This window comes from Mus caroli, unplaced genomic scaffold (genome assembly GCF_978045245.1).
Source record: "Mus caroli unplaced genomic scaffold, Mus_caroli_1 scaffold_6, whole genome shotgun sequence".
Taxonomy (NCBI): domain Eukaryota; kingdom Metazoa; phylum Chordata; class Mammalia; order Rodentia; family Muridae; genus Mus; species Mus caroli.
Genome location: NW_028227261.1, coordinates 47364534 through 47377758, shown reverse-complemented (window position 1 = coordinate 47377758; position 13225 = coordinate 47364534). Strand labels below are relative to the sequence as shown.

The 13225-nt window shown below is 47.4% G+C and overlaps 1 long non-coding RNA gene across 1 annotated transcript; it reads left to right on the top strand.

The window, feature by feature from the left end:
• The first annotated feature begins 9069 nt into the window (after positions 1 to 9069).
• LOC147004237 (uncharacterized) lies at positions 9070 to 11905 on the top strand. The gene is made up of 2 exons (XR_015047335.1): positions 9070 to 9636; positions 10180 to 11905. It is a non-coding gene; the product is annotated as an uncharacterized LOC147004237 (long non-coding RNA).
• The last annotated feature ends 1320 nt before the right edge of the window (positions 11906 to 13225 follow it).

Genomic DNA, 13225 nt, shown 5'->3' with positions numbered 1-13225 from the left:
TTGTCCCATGTAGGTGAAAATTATCACTGCCGGGTTTCACTGGGGTTCAAGACCTCAACTCAACTGGAGACCAAGCTGTCTGCTCATAGCCCATCGCCCCACAGAGAAACAAACAGATAGATAGATAGATAGATAGATAGATGAATTGCAGAGTTTGGGAAAAGGAAGGATAGAGTCTACAAGGGAAGGGAGAGTTAAAATTTGTCCACCATTTTGAATCCTGATTCAAATAAACTAAAAAAAAACAAAACAAACAAAACCAGGAGCCCATAAGAAGACTCAACATAGCCAGGCGTGGTGGCACACGCCTTTAATCCCAGCACTTGGGAGGCAGAGGCAGGCGGATTTCTGAGTTTACGGTCAGCCTGGTCTACAAAGTGAGTTCCAGGACAGTCAGGGCTATACAAAGAAACCCTGTCTCGGGGGAGGGGGGGAAGAATCAACAGGCCAAGGTGCTTGCTGGCAAGCCAGACAACCTGAGAGCCGACGGTAAAAGGAGAAAGAAGTACCTCCCAGTTGTTCTCTGAACTTCACACGTTCGACACAGCATATGTAAACACACATGCACACAAACACTGACACCCAAAGAATAAATAAATTAAAATGTCAAAATTATTTTTAAAACATCAAATAAATAAAGGAGTGAAAAGCAGGGTGTGGTGGCACTGCCTGTAACCTCGGCGTTGGGAAGACAGAAGCAGGAAAGGATGAGCCCCAGCCTGCCTCAGCCTACACAGGAAAGAAGACTCTGCACAAGGAAACCAAACCACCCTATGTCATCGTTGTGCCTGGCAAAGATGAATGGCATTGACAACGGTGAAACTGCAGAGGACTCTGCCCAGCCAGATGCCACTTTGTAAGTAAAGGACTGAGGGTGAAAGGCATTATTGACACAAAAAAACACAGCTCTTACCTCAAAGGGAACAGAGAGAGTTTATTCTGGAAAGTAAAATATAAATAGCTGCTGTCCAGGAGAACACAGTTTCGATTGCCTCATTTCTGTGTCTTCCAACATGGAAGCAGTTTCACGGAGTTTTATAGGAAAAGAACAAGGCAAGCCATACATCAAGACATTGGCAGATACATCAGAGAAGCAGGTTACAGCCAGGCCAGTGAGCCTCAGATGCTATCTGGTGGCCAGATGGAAAAAAATGAGGGCGTAACCCTTCTAGGTGCGTTTGAGGAGAAGGCTTATTGTAGATATGAGGGAGAGCACACATTTGGAAGGATCCAGATTGAGTGTGGCCAGCTGACTGAACTGGGCAGTGAAAGAGGGGGGAAAAGAATGGGAGGAGGAGGGGCAGGGGCTGGGGGAAGGGGAGAGGCAGGGGACGGGGTGGGGGAGGGGGAGGGCTGGGGAGGGGCAAGCAGACCAAGACAGATCCAGGAGCAGAGCCAGCCCAAAAGACCAGGAGACTGTGTGTCCAAAATGGCTGAGTTATATAGGGATCAGACGCTGGAGAAGAGAAGCCCCAGCCCAGGGAGAGAGATGTTTAGGTTACAGCACAGAATGAGACATTCTGGGAGGGGCAACAGTGTAAGGAACATAGTAAGAAATACCATTTAGACATGTAAAAATAGCTTAGGAACTCCACTACACCCAAGGCTGCACCTGATATCCTCAGCCCAGTGACATGACTCAAGATAACCAGACGCAGTCCTAGAACCCCACGATGCCCACTGGACAGTATATAAGCAGAGAGCAAGAACAATGCACATTTGGAGACACTCTACCTTGATCTGCCCTGAGTCTGAGTCTCCCCCAAGATTCTGATCCTTGAATCAGAGACTTCTATTAGAGACCTTCAGCTAAGTGAAGCTGGTGAGCAGCCTTAGGGTATAGATAGGCTAAGCACACCGTAGTTAGGAATTTAGAGTGTGAATATTGTGTGATGATCCTCAGCATAGTAAAATATAACTTTTGCTATACTAACTACACGTATGTACCTTCTTGCTCAGGACAAGCAGGCACTGAGGGACACTAGGAGAGCTGCCTAGTCTGCTTTGGTCTGTTAATTAGCAGGTACCTCAGTTAGCCATTTGTCTGGGTGTCTTTGAGACTTAACAGTACTGTTTTAGCCCTTTGGTGGCGAATAGTGTTTTATTAAGTTAATACATTCCAAAAGTTTGGTTATTTCTTTGTTTGATTGTTTGTTTGTTTTTGTTTGCTTTAGTCCCAGTACTCAGTAGGCAGAGACAGGAAGATCTCTGAGAGTTCAAGGCCAGTCTGGTATAGAGCTAGCTCTAGGACAGCCAGGGCTACACAGAGAAATCCTGTCTCAAAAAACCAATTTAAAAAAAAAAAAAAAGATTTTAGGTCTGACACAGTGGTGGGCAAGCAATAGCTCTTCGTGACCAAGGATAGCCTCAGAGAAATTGTGATTAGATCCCAGATGTGTAACATCCCAACACCTCTCCCCATATGCACTGAAGTTTTAATCACCACACCAGCCTTTGCACACACAGCTTATTTTCAGGAACTTTCTTTCACCATAGGAACCTGATCAAAGACACACTCCTCCAGGTCTACAGAAAAAGATGCCTTCTGTATTTTAGGTGTCAACACAAGCAATTCAGCTCTCATCTCAAAGAGAATAAGAGACAGTTTATTCTAGAACCGAACTGGAGGGACCATGGCCCAGAAAACATGGCGCTAAATCAGCCCAGGTCCCATCTTCCCTGTGGAATTAGCTTCAAGATGCGTTAGAGTAACAGAAAGCAAAGGCATAAGCTAAGTGTTGAAAGCCTGGCTGAACCCAGGCTTCCTCACAGGCCCTGAAGAAAGGACAAAGGGAATCTAGTCCTGAGTCCTTGTCTTGGCAAGGTCTTGTCTGGAGCAAGATTCCAGTTCCTGGGAACTTGGCTTCTCCCTAAGGAGACTAGACCAAGGCCACTTGAGAGAGAATTATTAGAACTGGCTTAGGAGTCAAAAGTCAAGAGTGTTCTAGGTTAAAAACAAAACAAAACAAAGCAAACAAACAAGCAAAAGCCAGTAAAAATTTCCTGAATAATAAGCTCCTGGAGACTATTGTTCCCTTCAGTGTTGCTCTTCCTGTCCATTGCTCTTTCCTCCTCTATCCCTCCCTTTAAAAGACTGGTGAGGCTGCTCTTCCAGAGGAGCCAGGTTCGATTCCCAGTACCCACATGACAGCTAATCACTACCTATAATTTCAGTTCCAGGGGATCTGATGCCACCTTCTGGCCTTCTCCAGAACCAGGTATGCAAGTGGTGCACAGGCATACATTCAGAAGAATCACTCACACATAGCATTTTTTCTAATTAAGATTTTTCTGGGCACTGGGCAGGCAGACACCACTCTGATGATGAACTCTGTGATGGAGAGGATGGGGAGATGGAAAAGCATAATGGCGCATGCTCTATGGAGAGAGAAGTGAATGTGTGATGGCGGTGACAGGGGAGAGAGGGGGCTGAGGCTGACCCTCGGGGAGGTGTGCAGCAGCCTGGAGCTTATGCAGACTCAGCCCCCAAGCACACTGACCAGTCTTGGATTACCCTGGCTCTGGGCAACTATGGGGGCCGGAGATGAGAAAAGGTTCACTTTCTGGATCACCATGGTCTGTGGTGCCACCAGAAGCCATGTTGGTGTTGGTGCTCCATGCTGCTGTCCCAGACCAAGATAAAACTCAAAATCTATGTTGAAGTAGGTGAAATAGCAGCTTTTATTCACTTGTATGAAATGTCACCTCAGAAGCTTACTGCCTCCATCTGCTAACCTAGACCTAGTCCTGGAAGCTTAGCCTCTGTACAATCTTATCTAGACCTAGAATGTTTTCAGCTTCTGAGGTTTGTTGCTGAATAAGATCACCCTCTCTTGTTCTTTCTGAACTCTAGCTGGCTGGTTCAACTCAGCTGTTCTGGCTCAAACTCCTCTCCAGGATGATGACTGATTGGCTGGTTCCATCTGCTTTCTCTCTCTCTCTCTCTCTCTCTCTCTCTCTCTCTCTCTCTCTGCTTCTGAATTGCTCTGCTTGGTCTCTGTCTTAGGGTTTTACTGCTGTGAACAGATACCATGACCAAGGCAACTCTTATAAGGACAACATTTAATATAGGCTGGCTTATAGGTTCAAAGATTCAGTCCATTTTCATTAAGGCAGGAACATGGCAGCATCTAAGCAGCTAAGCAGGCATGGTACAGTAGGAGCTGAGACTCCTACATCTTCATCTGAAGGCTGCTAGGAGAATACTGACTTTCAGGCAGCTAGCATGAAGGTCTTAAAGCCCACACCCATAGTGACACACCTGCTCCAACAAGGCCACACCTCCAAATAGTGCCATTCCCTAGGCCAAGCAGATACAAACCATCACAGCCTCATACTAACATTGGCAATATGTTCTAATCTTCTGGCTCCTTCTCCTTCTCTGTCTTGTTCTGTCTTTATCTGTGTCTAGCTTGTTCTCTCTGCAACTTGTCTCTGTACAACTGTCCCAGTAAAACTCCCTCCCTTTTTCTTTCTGCACTGTATTCTTCAGTAGCTTCCCTTTCCTCTCTCTTCTCATGAGAGCTGGGCAGATCCTATTCTGTCAAATCTTTCTCTGATTCGTCACTTTGTCTGCCACTCAATTAGACATCACTTTCAAACCTGGGTTCTTCTACAAACTAACTTTACCTTCATTATTTGGGATTAACAGTGTGTACAAAGGGTATATCTGTATTCCAGCCAGAGGGATTAAAGGTGTGCCACAACTAGAAACAGGGTTTTTCAGTAGACACAATGTGATCAAACATTCAGGTTCACAATGTGATCAAACATTCTGCAACACCTAAGTGGTCTGTGCTGCTGACTGCTGACATGGTAATGTCCTCGGGCTTTGCTGCCTGGTGTGGGGGAGGGGTGTTGTCTTAGTCAGGGTTTCTATTCCTGCATAAACATCATGACCAAGAAGCAGTTGGGGAGGAAAGGGTTTATTCGGCTTACACTTCCATGCTGCTGTTCATCACCAAAGGAAGTCAGGACTGGAACTCAAGCAGGTCAGGGAGCAGGAGCTGATGCAGAGGCCATGGAGGGATGTTCTTTACTGGCCTGCCTCCCCTGGCTTACTCAGCCTACTCTCTTATAGAACCAAGACTACCAGCCCAGGGATGGCCCCACCCACAAGAGGGGTCTTTCCCCCTTGATCACTAATTGAGAAAATGCCTTACAGTTGGATCTCATGGAGGCATTTCCTCAACTGAAGCTCCTTTCTCTATGATAACTCCAGCTGTGTCAAGTTGACACAAAAATAGCCAGTACAATTGACCCCTTGTCAACTTGACACACAAACACATCACTAGTAAGCCTCAACCCTTACATTCTTATTCATCCCCAAGATCTAAATAACTTTAAAAGTCCCACAGTCTTTACATATTCTTAAAATTTCAATCTCTTTAAAATATCCATCTCTTTTAAAATCCAAAGTCTTTTTACAATTAAAAGTCTCTTAACTGTGGGCTCCACTAAAACAATTTCTTCCTTCAAGAGGGAAAATATCAGGGCACAGTCACAATCAAAGCAAAAATCAATCTCCAACTGTCCAACGTCTGGGATCCAACTCACGATCTTCTGGGCTCCTCCAAGGGCTTGGGTCACTTCTCCAGCCATGCCCTTTGTAGCACACACTTCATCCTCTGGGCTCCAGATGCCTGTACTCCACTGCTGCTGCTGCTCTTGGTGGTCATCTCGTGGTACTGGCATCTCCAAAACACTGCGTGACCCCTTCAGTCCTGGGCCTTCAATTACAACTGGGGCTGCACCTTCACCAATGGCCTTCCATGGCCTCTCACAGTGCCGAGCCTCAGCTACTCTACGTGACCCCTTCATGCCTTCAAAACCAGTACCACCTGGGTGACCCTTACACATTACCAAGTCCCACTGCAGAAGGAGTACAACCTTGCCTATCTCTGGAATGAAAGAGGAAAATTACTGGACACCTGAACTCTTCCTGAACTCTCCAACTCAGGGTCCTCTTACCCTTCCCATCTAGAGATTGTTCCCGGAACACACCTGAACTTTTTACCCCAGAGTACATTCCTGAACTCTTCACCCCAGAAGTCCGACCCCCTCCCAAATGAAAACTGTTCCAGGAACATTTTTTAGATAAGGGTCTCCTGGAACAAACCTAGTCCTACCCCTCCTAACTGAGGATTGTTCCAAGAACATTTTTGAGATAGGGGCCTCCTGGTACTACCCCAGAATGTTCTAATAGATCGAGTACATTGCCAAAATATAGGACACGACCCCTTGGTTACGTAAAGCCCCTTGGAAAGTCCCCTGGAATAACCCTTGGCAGAACCCCTTGGTGACGTAAAACTTGTACTTTTCCCCTGGCCTTTTCTTATAAAAGCCTGTAAAAATTTGGGCTGGTCGTCGATTCTCCTCTGCACCATGCTGGGTGTTTGAGTTTCGACCCCAGAGCCTCTGGTATATGTGCTTTTTATGTGCTTTCATGTCGTTGCTGTATTAAATCTTACTCTCTACATCTTAAGTTCGATCTCAGTGTCTTCTTGGGTGCGCGGCTGTCCCGAGGCTTGAGTAAGTGTCTCCCCTTTGGGAGTCTTAGAGTCTTTCATTTGGTGCGTTGGCCGGGAATCAGCGCGACTACCCAGAAGTCCTGGACTCACTCAGAGGTAAGATTTTCTGCTCTGTCTTGGTCTGGTGTCTGTGTTCTGTTTCTGGAGACCAGGTAGGTCTCAATCTGGAGGCCAGGTAGGCCGTTCTGTATCTGGTGCGATCGCAGTTCTGGTTTTGCGTGACGCTCTGTGCTCACTACGAGCACCAGAGACCGCGCTCCGGGAGGGAGCGCGGGGTGGATAAGGACAGACGTGTCCAGGTGTCCACCGTCCGATCTGCCCCTGGCAGACGTCCCAGGGAGGAATCGGGGAGGATCAGGGACGCCTGATGAACCCCTCTGGAGACCAGGTAGGTCTCAATCTGATTCTGTAAGTTGCCTGCGGGCGACGGGAAGTCGCCGCTGTTTTTGGTTTTTTTTTTGTCTCAGTCTTGTATCTACTGTTGTTGTGTCTGCTATTATTCTAAAAATAGACAATCTGCCAGAACGGGAGTAAATGTAAAATCTCGCCCCCGTCAGGACAGTGTTCTTTCTGCCAGGGCGGGAGTGGATGTGGAGTCCCACCCCGTCAGGAAAGGGAGTCAATGTAAAATCCGACCCCGTCAGAAAATAGCGTTTGGCTGGTTGTGTAAGTCCAGGCGTGGACGAGTGTACTTGTTTGTGGCCACGTGACAGACTGTGTGTGTGTGTGTGTGTGTGTGTGTGTGTGTGTGTTAACCCTTTGTCGACTGTAGACTTGGACTGACGTCAGGACAGAATTTATAAAAGGAAAAAAAAAAAAAAAACCACCAGGCCGGTCCTGCCCACCGTGCTCTCGGCGAGGCAGTACCGGCGGCTCGCAGCGGGCGGGCGGCGCCGGCCGGCCTTGCTGCGGGGCCAGCTGCCACCGGCGGACAAAGGCGGCGCACGGTCTGTGCCCCGCGAGCGAGTTGTGAAATTCTGGTGGCGAGTGCGGCGGCCTGCCGGTCCCGAGAGTGGCCGTAAAGCCTGCCACAGCTGGGGAGGGGCCAACTGCGGCCGCCGTTCCTCCTTTGGCTTCCCCCTGGAGTCTGCCCGCACTCCCTTGTGTCTGCGCGCCCGCCCGCGGGGCACACTGAGAAGTGTAGTCGTCATCCCCCACCCTGCCGCGCAGGCGCCTTGCGTTTCCAAAGCTCGGGAGGCCGCCATTGCCTCCGACCAAAAGAGCTCCGTGGATGCCTGTGTGCGGGGTGGCGGGCCCCTGGCCCGCCACCGCCTCCAGGGGCTCAAGCCATGTGAGAAAACAGTGCAGAAAGCACCGGGTGTCTAACAAATGGTTAAATTACTGCCTCTACCCCTCCCTGCCAGTGTTTGCCACTCCCAGGAGTTTACGTCACATTTCCTGCGCTGCGGCGCGCGGCGGAGACTCGGCGCTGGGCTCTTCCCTCTTCATTCGCTGTTACTGAGAAAATCCTGGTTAGTTTCTTTTCCTCCGCTGACTAATATGCTTGAATTCAGCGGGTCGCCACGTCTGATCTGAGGTCACCACAAGGTTCCCTGGTTGCTTCTCATTCCCCTGTCCCCTGTATCCTGTCTTTTGTTAACAGAAAAAATTGCGTTCATTTTGAAATATCAGTGGTCTGGTGCAGCCAGATGTGAGAGCTGCACTCCCTTCTCTGCCCCATGTGTTTTCTCTTCTCAGGCACCGCCCTGAGCTGCTGGCAGTGAATCTGTTCTAAGCTCCGGTGAGGGAGACATCCAAGGTAGGGAGCACCTGCGAGTCTAACTGCCAGGCTCTGATGAGGGTCTCGTCTCTGTGGGACTAGAAAGTGCCCCAACAATCTGACCTAGGTAATAAAAAAGTTACAGAAGTTAAGAGAAAGATAGAGGTCTGCAAAAAAGAGCTGAGCGCAAAGCTTCAGCAGACTCAGAAAAGATAGGTTAACAGTGAAAAGAAGTAAAAATAAAAATAAAGAAAATTAGGTCTGAAATGAGAGAGAGGTAAAGACTAGAACCTAGCAAAGTGACACCTGCTAATAATGCTAGCACTTAGAAATGATCTGTAAAAAATAGGGAGCCAGAAAATTTTTTAAAAAAAGATAAGAGAAATGAAATGCTGGCCACAAAAGTCAGGGAAACTAGAAAACGTAGTACCTGGCAACAAAAGAAGAGCACTGGGTGAGAGACTGTCCTAACAAAAAGAAGATGAGCCCCCCTCAAGACCAAACCCTTCACCTGTTTGTGGCTAAAAGTAAAGAGATAGCAGAAGGGGTGCTAACACAGAAGCTGAGTCCTTAAAAGAGACCGGTGGTCTACCTGTTGAAGCAGCTAAAAAGAGACTGTGTTTCATTCCTCCACTGACCAATGCAAAGCAAGTTTAAAAGGTTCCTGGACACTACAGGCCTTTGCAGACTGTAGATTCCAGGTTTTGCTGAATTAAAAAGATAAACAGCCTTTCGTATAAGAAATAAAGAACAACCTTAGATGGCCTTAGATGCTATTGAGACTGCCCTAATGTTGTCCCCAACTTTGAGACTCCTAGATGTGACTGAGAACAAAGGTATTGCCAAAGAGGTTCTTACTCAGAGATTGGGACCCTAGAAAAGACCGGTGGCATACTTGTAAAAAATGGCCTGCTTGTCTGCACATAGTGGCTTCTGGTCAAGGACGCAAATAAATCGACTCAGACAAAACTTGGCACATGATCCAATCGTTCCCCTGACTGATGGACACATTATCAGAGTTTTTTGTTGACAGAACAAGTGACCTTCGCTTCCCCTGCTAACCTGCTGAGTCTTCACCTACTCATCACTGCTCTGACATTCTGGCAGAAGAAACTTCAGCTCAGAAGGCTGAACTCCTGGCACTAACCCAAGCCCTGCGGTTGGCTGAAGGCAGAGACATTAAAAACAAAGAAGAAATTCTGGCCCTCCTAGAAGCTCCTGAATGAACTGGGTGAGTTGGGGTACCGGGTATCGGCTAAGAAAGCTCAGCTATGTCGCACTGAAGTGACCTACCTAGGGTACACCCTCCGGGAAAGAAAGCGGTGGCTCACCGAGGCCAGAAAAAAGACTGTGATGCTGATCCCAACCCCCACCACCCCGCGCCAAGTACGTGAGTTTCTGGGAACGGCGGGCTTTTGCAGACTCTAGATAAAGAAAAAGTCCCATTCACCTGGACTGAGGAACATCAAAAAGCCTTTGACAGCATAAAGGCAGCCCTGCTTGCAGCCCCCGCTCTGGCTTTGCCAGATCTGATTAAGCCTTTTACCCTATATGTTGATGAGCGGGCTGGAGTAGCCCGCGGGGTTTTGACTCAGACTCTGGGGCCCTGGAAGCGGCCAGTGGCCTACTCTGCAGTAGCCCTGCTTGTTAAAAATGCTGACAAGCTTACTCTGGGTCAGCATGTGACTATACCCACTACCAGAGTTTGCTGCTCCTTGGCGGATGACTCCACTCCTGTACATCAATGTGCTGATGTCCTGGCTGAAAAAAACTGGAACAAGGAGGGATCTGACTGATCAGCCTTGGCCAGGTGTGCCTGCCTGGTACACAGATGGCAGCAGCTTTGTCACAGGAGCGACAGTAGTAGATAAAAAGCAGCTCATATCCATGGGGCCATCTACCAACAGAGGGGGCTACTTACCTCGGCAGGTAAAGATCAAATCAGCCTTGGCCTGAAAGTTTGAACTGGTACACGGATGGCAGTAGCCTCATGGTTAAAGGTAAGCGGAAGGCGGGGACAGCAGTGCAGCGGTGGACAAAAAGCAAGTGATCTAGGCCAGCAGCTTCCCTAAAGGGACTTCAGCCCAGAAAGCTGAATTTGTGGTTTTAATACAAGCTTTATAAATGACAAAAAGAAAAGTCTACACTGACAGCAGGTATGCTTTTGCCACTGTATAGAACAATATACAGACAAAGAAAGCTGTTGACATCTGCAGAGAAAGACCTAAGATGCTGTGAACAAAAGAAATCAGATGGCAGATCTAACCGCCAAACAGGCATCCCAAAGAGCAATAATCAACTGGAAAATAGACTTTACTGAGAAGAAAAAAAATGTTCTCAAAATGGATAAATGAGACTGCTCACATAGTCATCAAGAAAATTATTAAAAAAATTTTTTCCAAGGTTCAGAGTGCCAAAAGCAATAGTGTCAGATAATGGCCCTGCTTTGTTGCCCAGGTAAGTCAGGGTGTGGCCAAACATTTAGAGGTCAAATAAAAATTACATTGTGTGTATAGACCTCAGAGCTCAGGACAGATAAAAAAATTAGTTTAAAACTCTAAGACAGACCTTGACAAAATTAATCGTGGAGACTGGCATAGACTTGGTGTTCCTTCCCTATGCCCTATTTCTTGATTCAGTTTTACTCTTTTTAAGATCCTTTATGAAACTCCTATGCCCATCATAGTCTCAAATGATGTGTTTAAACCTATGTTGTTATAATAATGCTCTGTATGCTAAGTTAAAAGGCTTGCAGGTGGTCTGGTCACAACTGGAAAGGATCAGACTGAGTACGCAGACGACATCGCGCCAGGGATCCCAACAGCCGAGACAGTGAACGAGCTGGGTACCCCAAGGACATCTCACCAGTTCCAGCCAGAGATCTGATCTACGTGCACCTGCATCATGCCCAGACCCTCAAGCCTCGCTAAAAGGACCCCTGCCTAGTTCTGTTTACTAATGCTTCTTATTCTGTTTTTGTTCCCATGTTAAAATAGAGTAAATGCAGTATTCTCCGCATAAAAATATAGACTTCTGAAATTCTAAGATTAGAATTACTCACTAGAAGGAGTGGGGAATGAAAGAGGAAAATTACTGGACACCTGAACTCTTCCTGAACTCTCCAACTCAGGGTCCTCTTACCCCTCCCATCTAGAGATTGTTCCCGGAACACACCTGAACTTTTTACCCCAGAGTACATTCCTGAACTCTTCACCCCAGAAGTCCGACCCCCTCCCAAATGAAAACTGTTCCAGGAACATTTTTTAGATAAGGGTCTCCTGGAACAAACCTAGTCCTACACCTCCTAACTGAGGATTGTTCCAAGAACATTTTTGAGATAGGGGCCTCCTGGTACTACCCCAGAATGTTCTAATAGATCGAGTACATTGCCAAAATATAGGACACGACCCCTTGGTTACGTAAAGCCCCTTGGAAAGTCCCCTGGAATAACCCTTGGCAGAACCCCTTGGTGACGTAAAACTTGTACTTTTCCCCTGGCCTTTTCTTATAAAAGCCTGTAAAAATTTGGGCTGGTCGTCGATTCTCCTCTGCACCATGCTGGGTGTATGAGTTTCGACCCCAGAGCCTCTGGTATATGTGCTTTTTATGTGCTTTCATGTCGTTGCTGTATTAAATCTTACTCTCTACATCTTAAGTTCGGTCTCAGTGTCTTCTTGGGTGCGCGGCTGTCCCGAGGCTTGAGTAAGTGTCTCCCCTTTGGGAGTCTTAGAGTCTTTCAGAACACAGCCTCTTTGTGCTTTCAGAAAACACTTCCCAGAAGATGTCACCTCAACGATGCTGGTCTCTTCTTAATCACCGCTAATTTCTTAGCTCCAGCTAACCAGCATCAATAGTCCCAGTAATGCAAAGTTTTTGCTTTAGTAGTTCTAGTATCTTGTTAATCACAGCTGATTCTTCAGCCCGAGCTAACCAGAACTACAAAATCTTCACAATAAAAACATCAATGGCCCTGAAGAGAGTCTTTAATTTTCCCTCTGAAATTTCACAAACCAGGCCTCCATCTTCTGCACTGTTCTCAGCATTATCTTCCAAGCTCCTACACAACATCTGACAGAGCTCTTAACAACGAATGGATCTTCAAGCCCAAAGTTCCAAAGTCCTTCCACAGTCCTCCCCAAAACATGGTCAGGTTGTCACAGGAATACCCCACTCTGCTGGTACCAATTTGTCTTAGTCAGGGTTTCTATTCCTGCATAAACATCATGACCAAGAAGCAGTTGGGGAGGAAAGGGTTTATTCGGCTTACACTTCCATGCTGCTGTTCATCACCAAAGGAAGTCAGGACTGGAACTCAAGCAGGTCAGGGAGCAGGAGCTGATGCAGAGGCCATGGAGGGACGTTCTTTACTGGCCTGCCTCCCCTGGCTTACTCAGCCTACTCTCTTATAGAACCAAGACTACCAGCCCAGGGATGGTCCCACCCACAAGAGGGGTCTTTCCCCCTTGATCACTAATTGAGAAAATGCCTTACAGTTGGATTTCATGGAGGCATTTCCTCAACTGAAGCTCCTTTCTCTGTGATAACTCCAGCTGTGTCAAGTTGACACAAAAATAGCCAGTACAGGTGTGTTGATGGAAATGGTGTGAAGTCATGATGACGCCTGAGCTCCATGTAGTATGAGTGAGTCAGTGGTCCAGTTACAACAGCCTGTGCTGATGTCTGTGGCCAAGTCACCACCAAAGGTCATGAAGATGTCTGTGGTCTGGGATGCCGCCAGAAGCCATGTGTCCTAAGGGCTGTGTTGAGCTGGTCCCATCCCTTGCTCCTGGTGACAGAGGTGTCAGCTGACAAACTCAGCTACCACCCAGGCCCAAATTCAGAGCTAGCTTTGAGTTGGCCCACCCTTATATCTATCTTGCCACACCACCTCCAGTAGGATCTGTGTGACAAGTTCCACAGACTGAGGGGATTGACCTCAAAAGGGGGAGGTCTCCTGGAAGAGTTGTGAAACTCT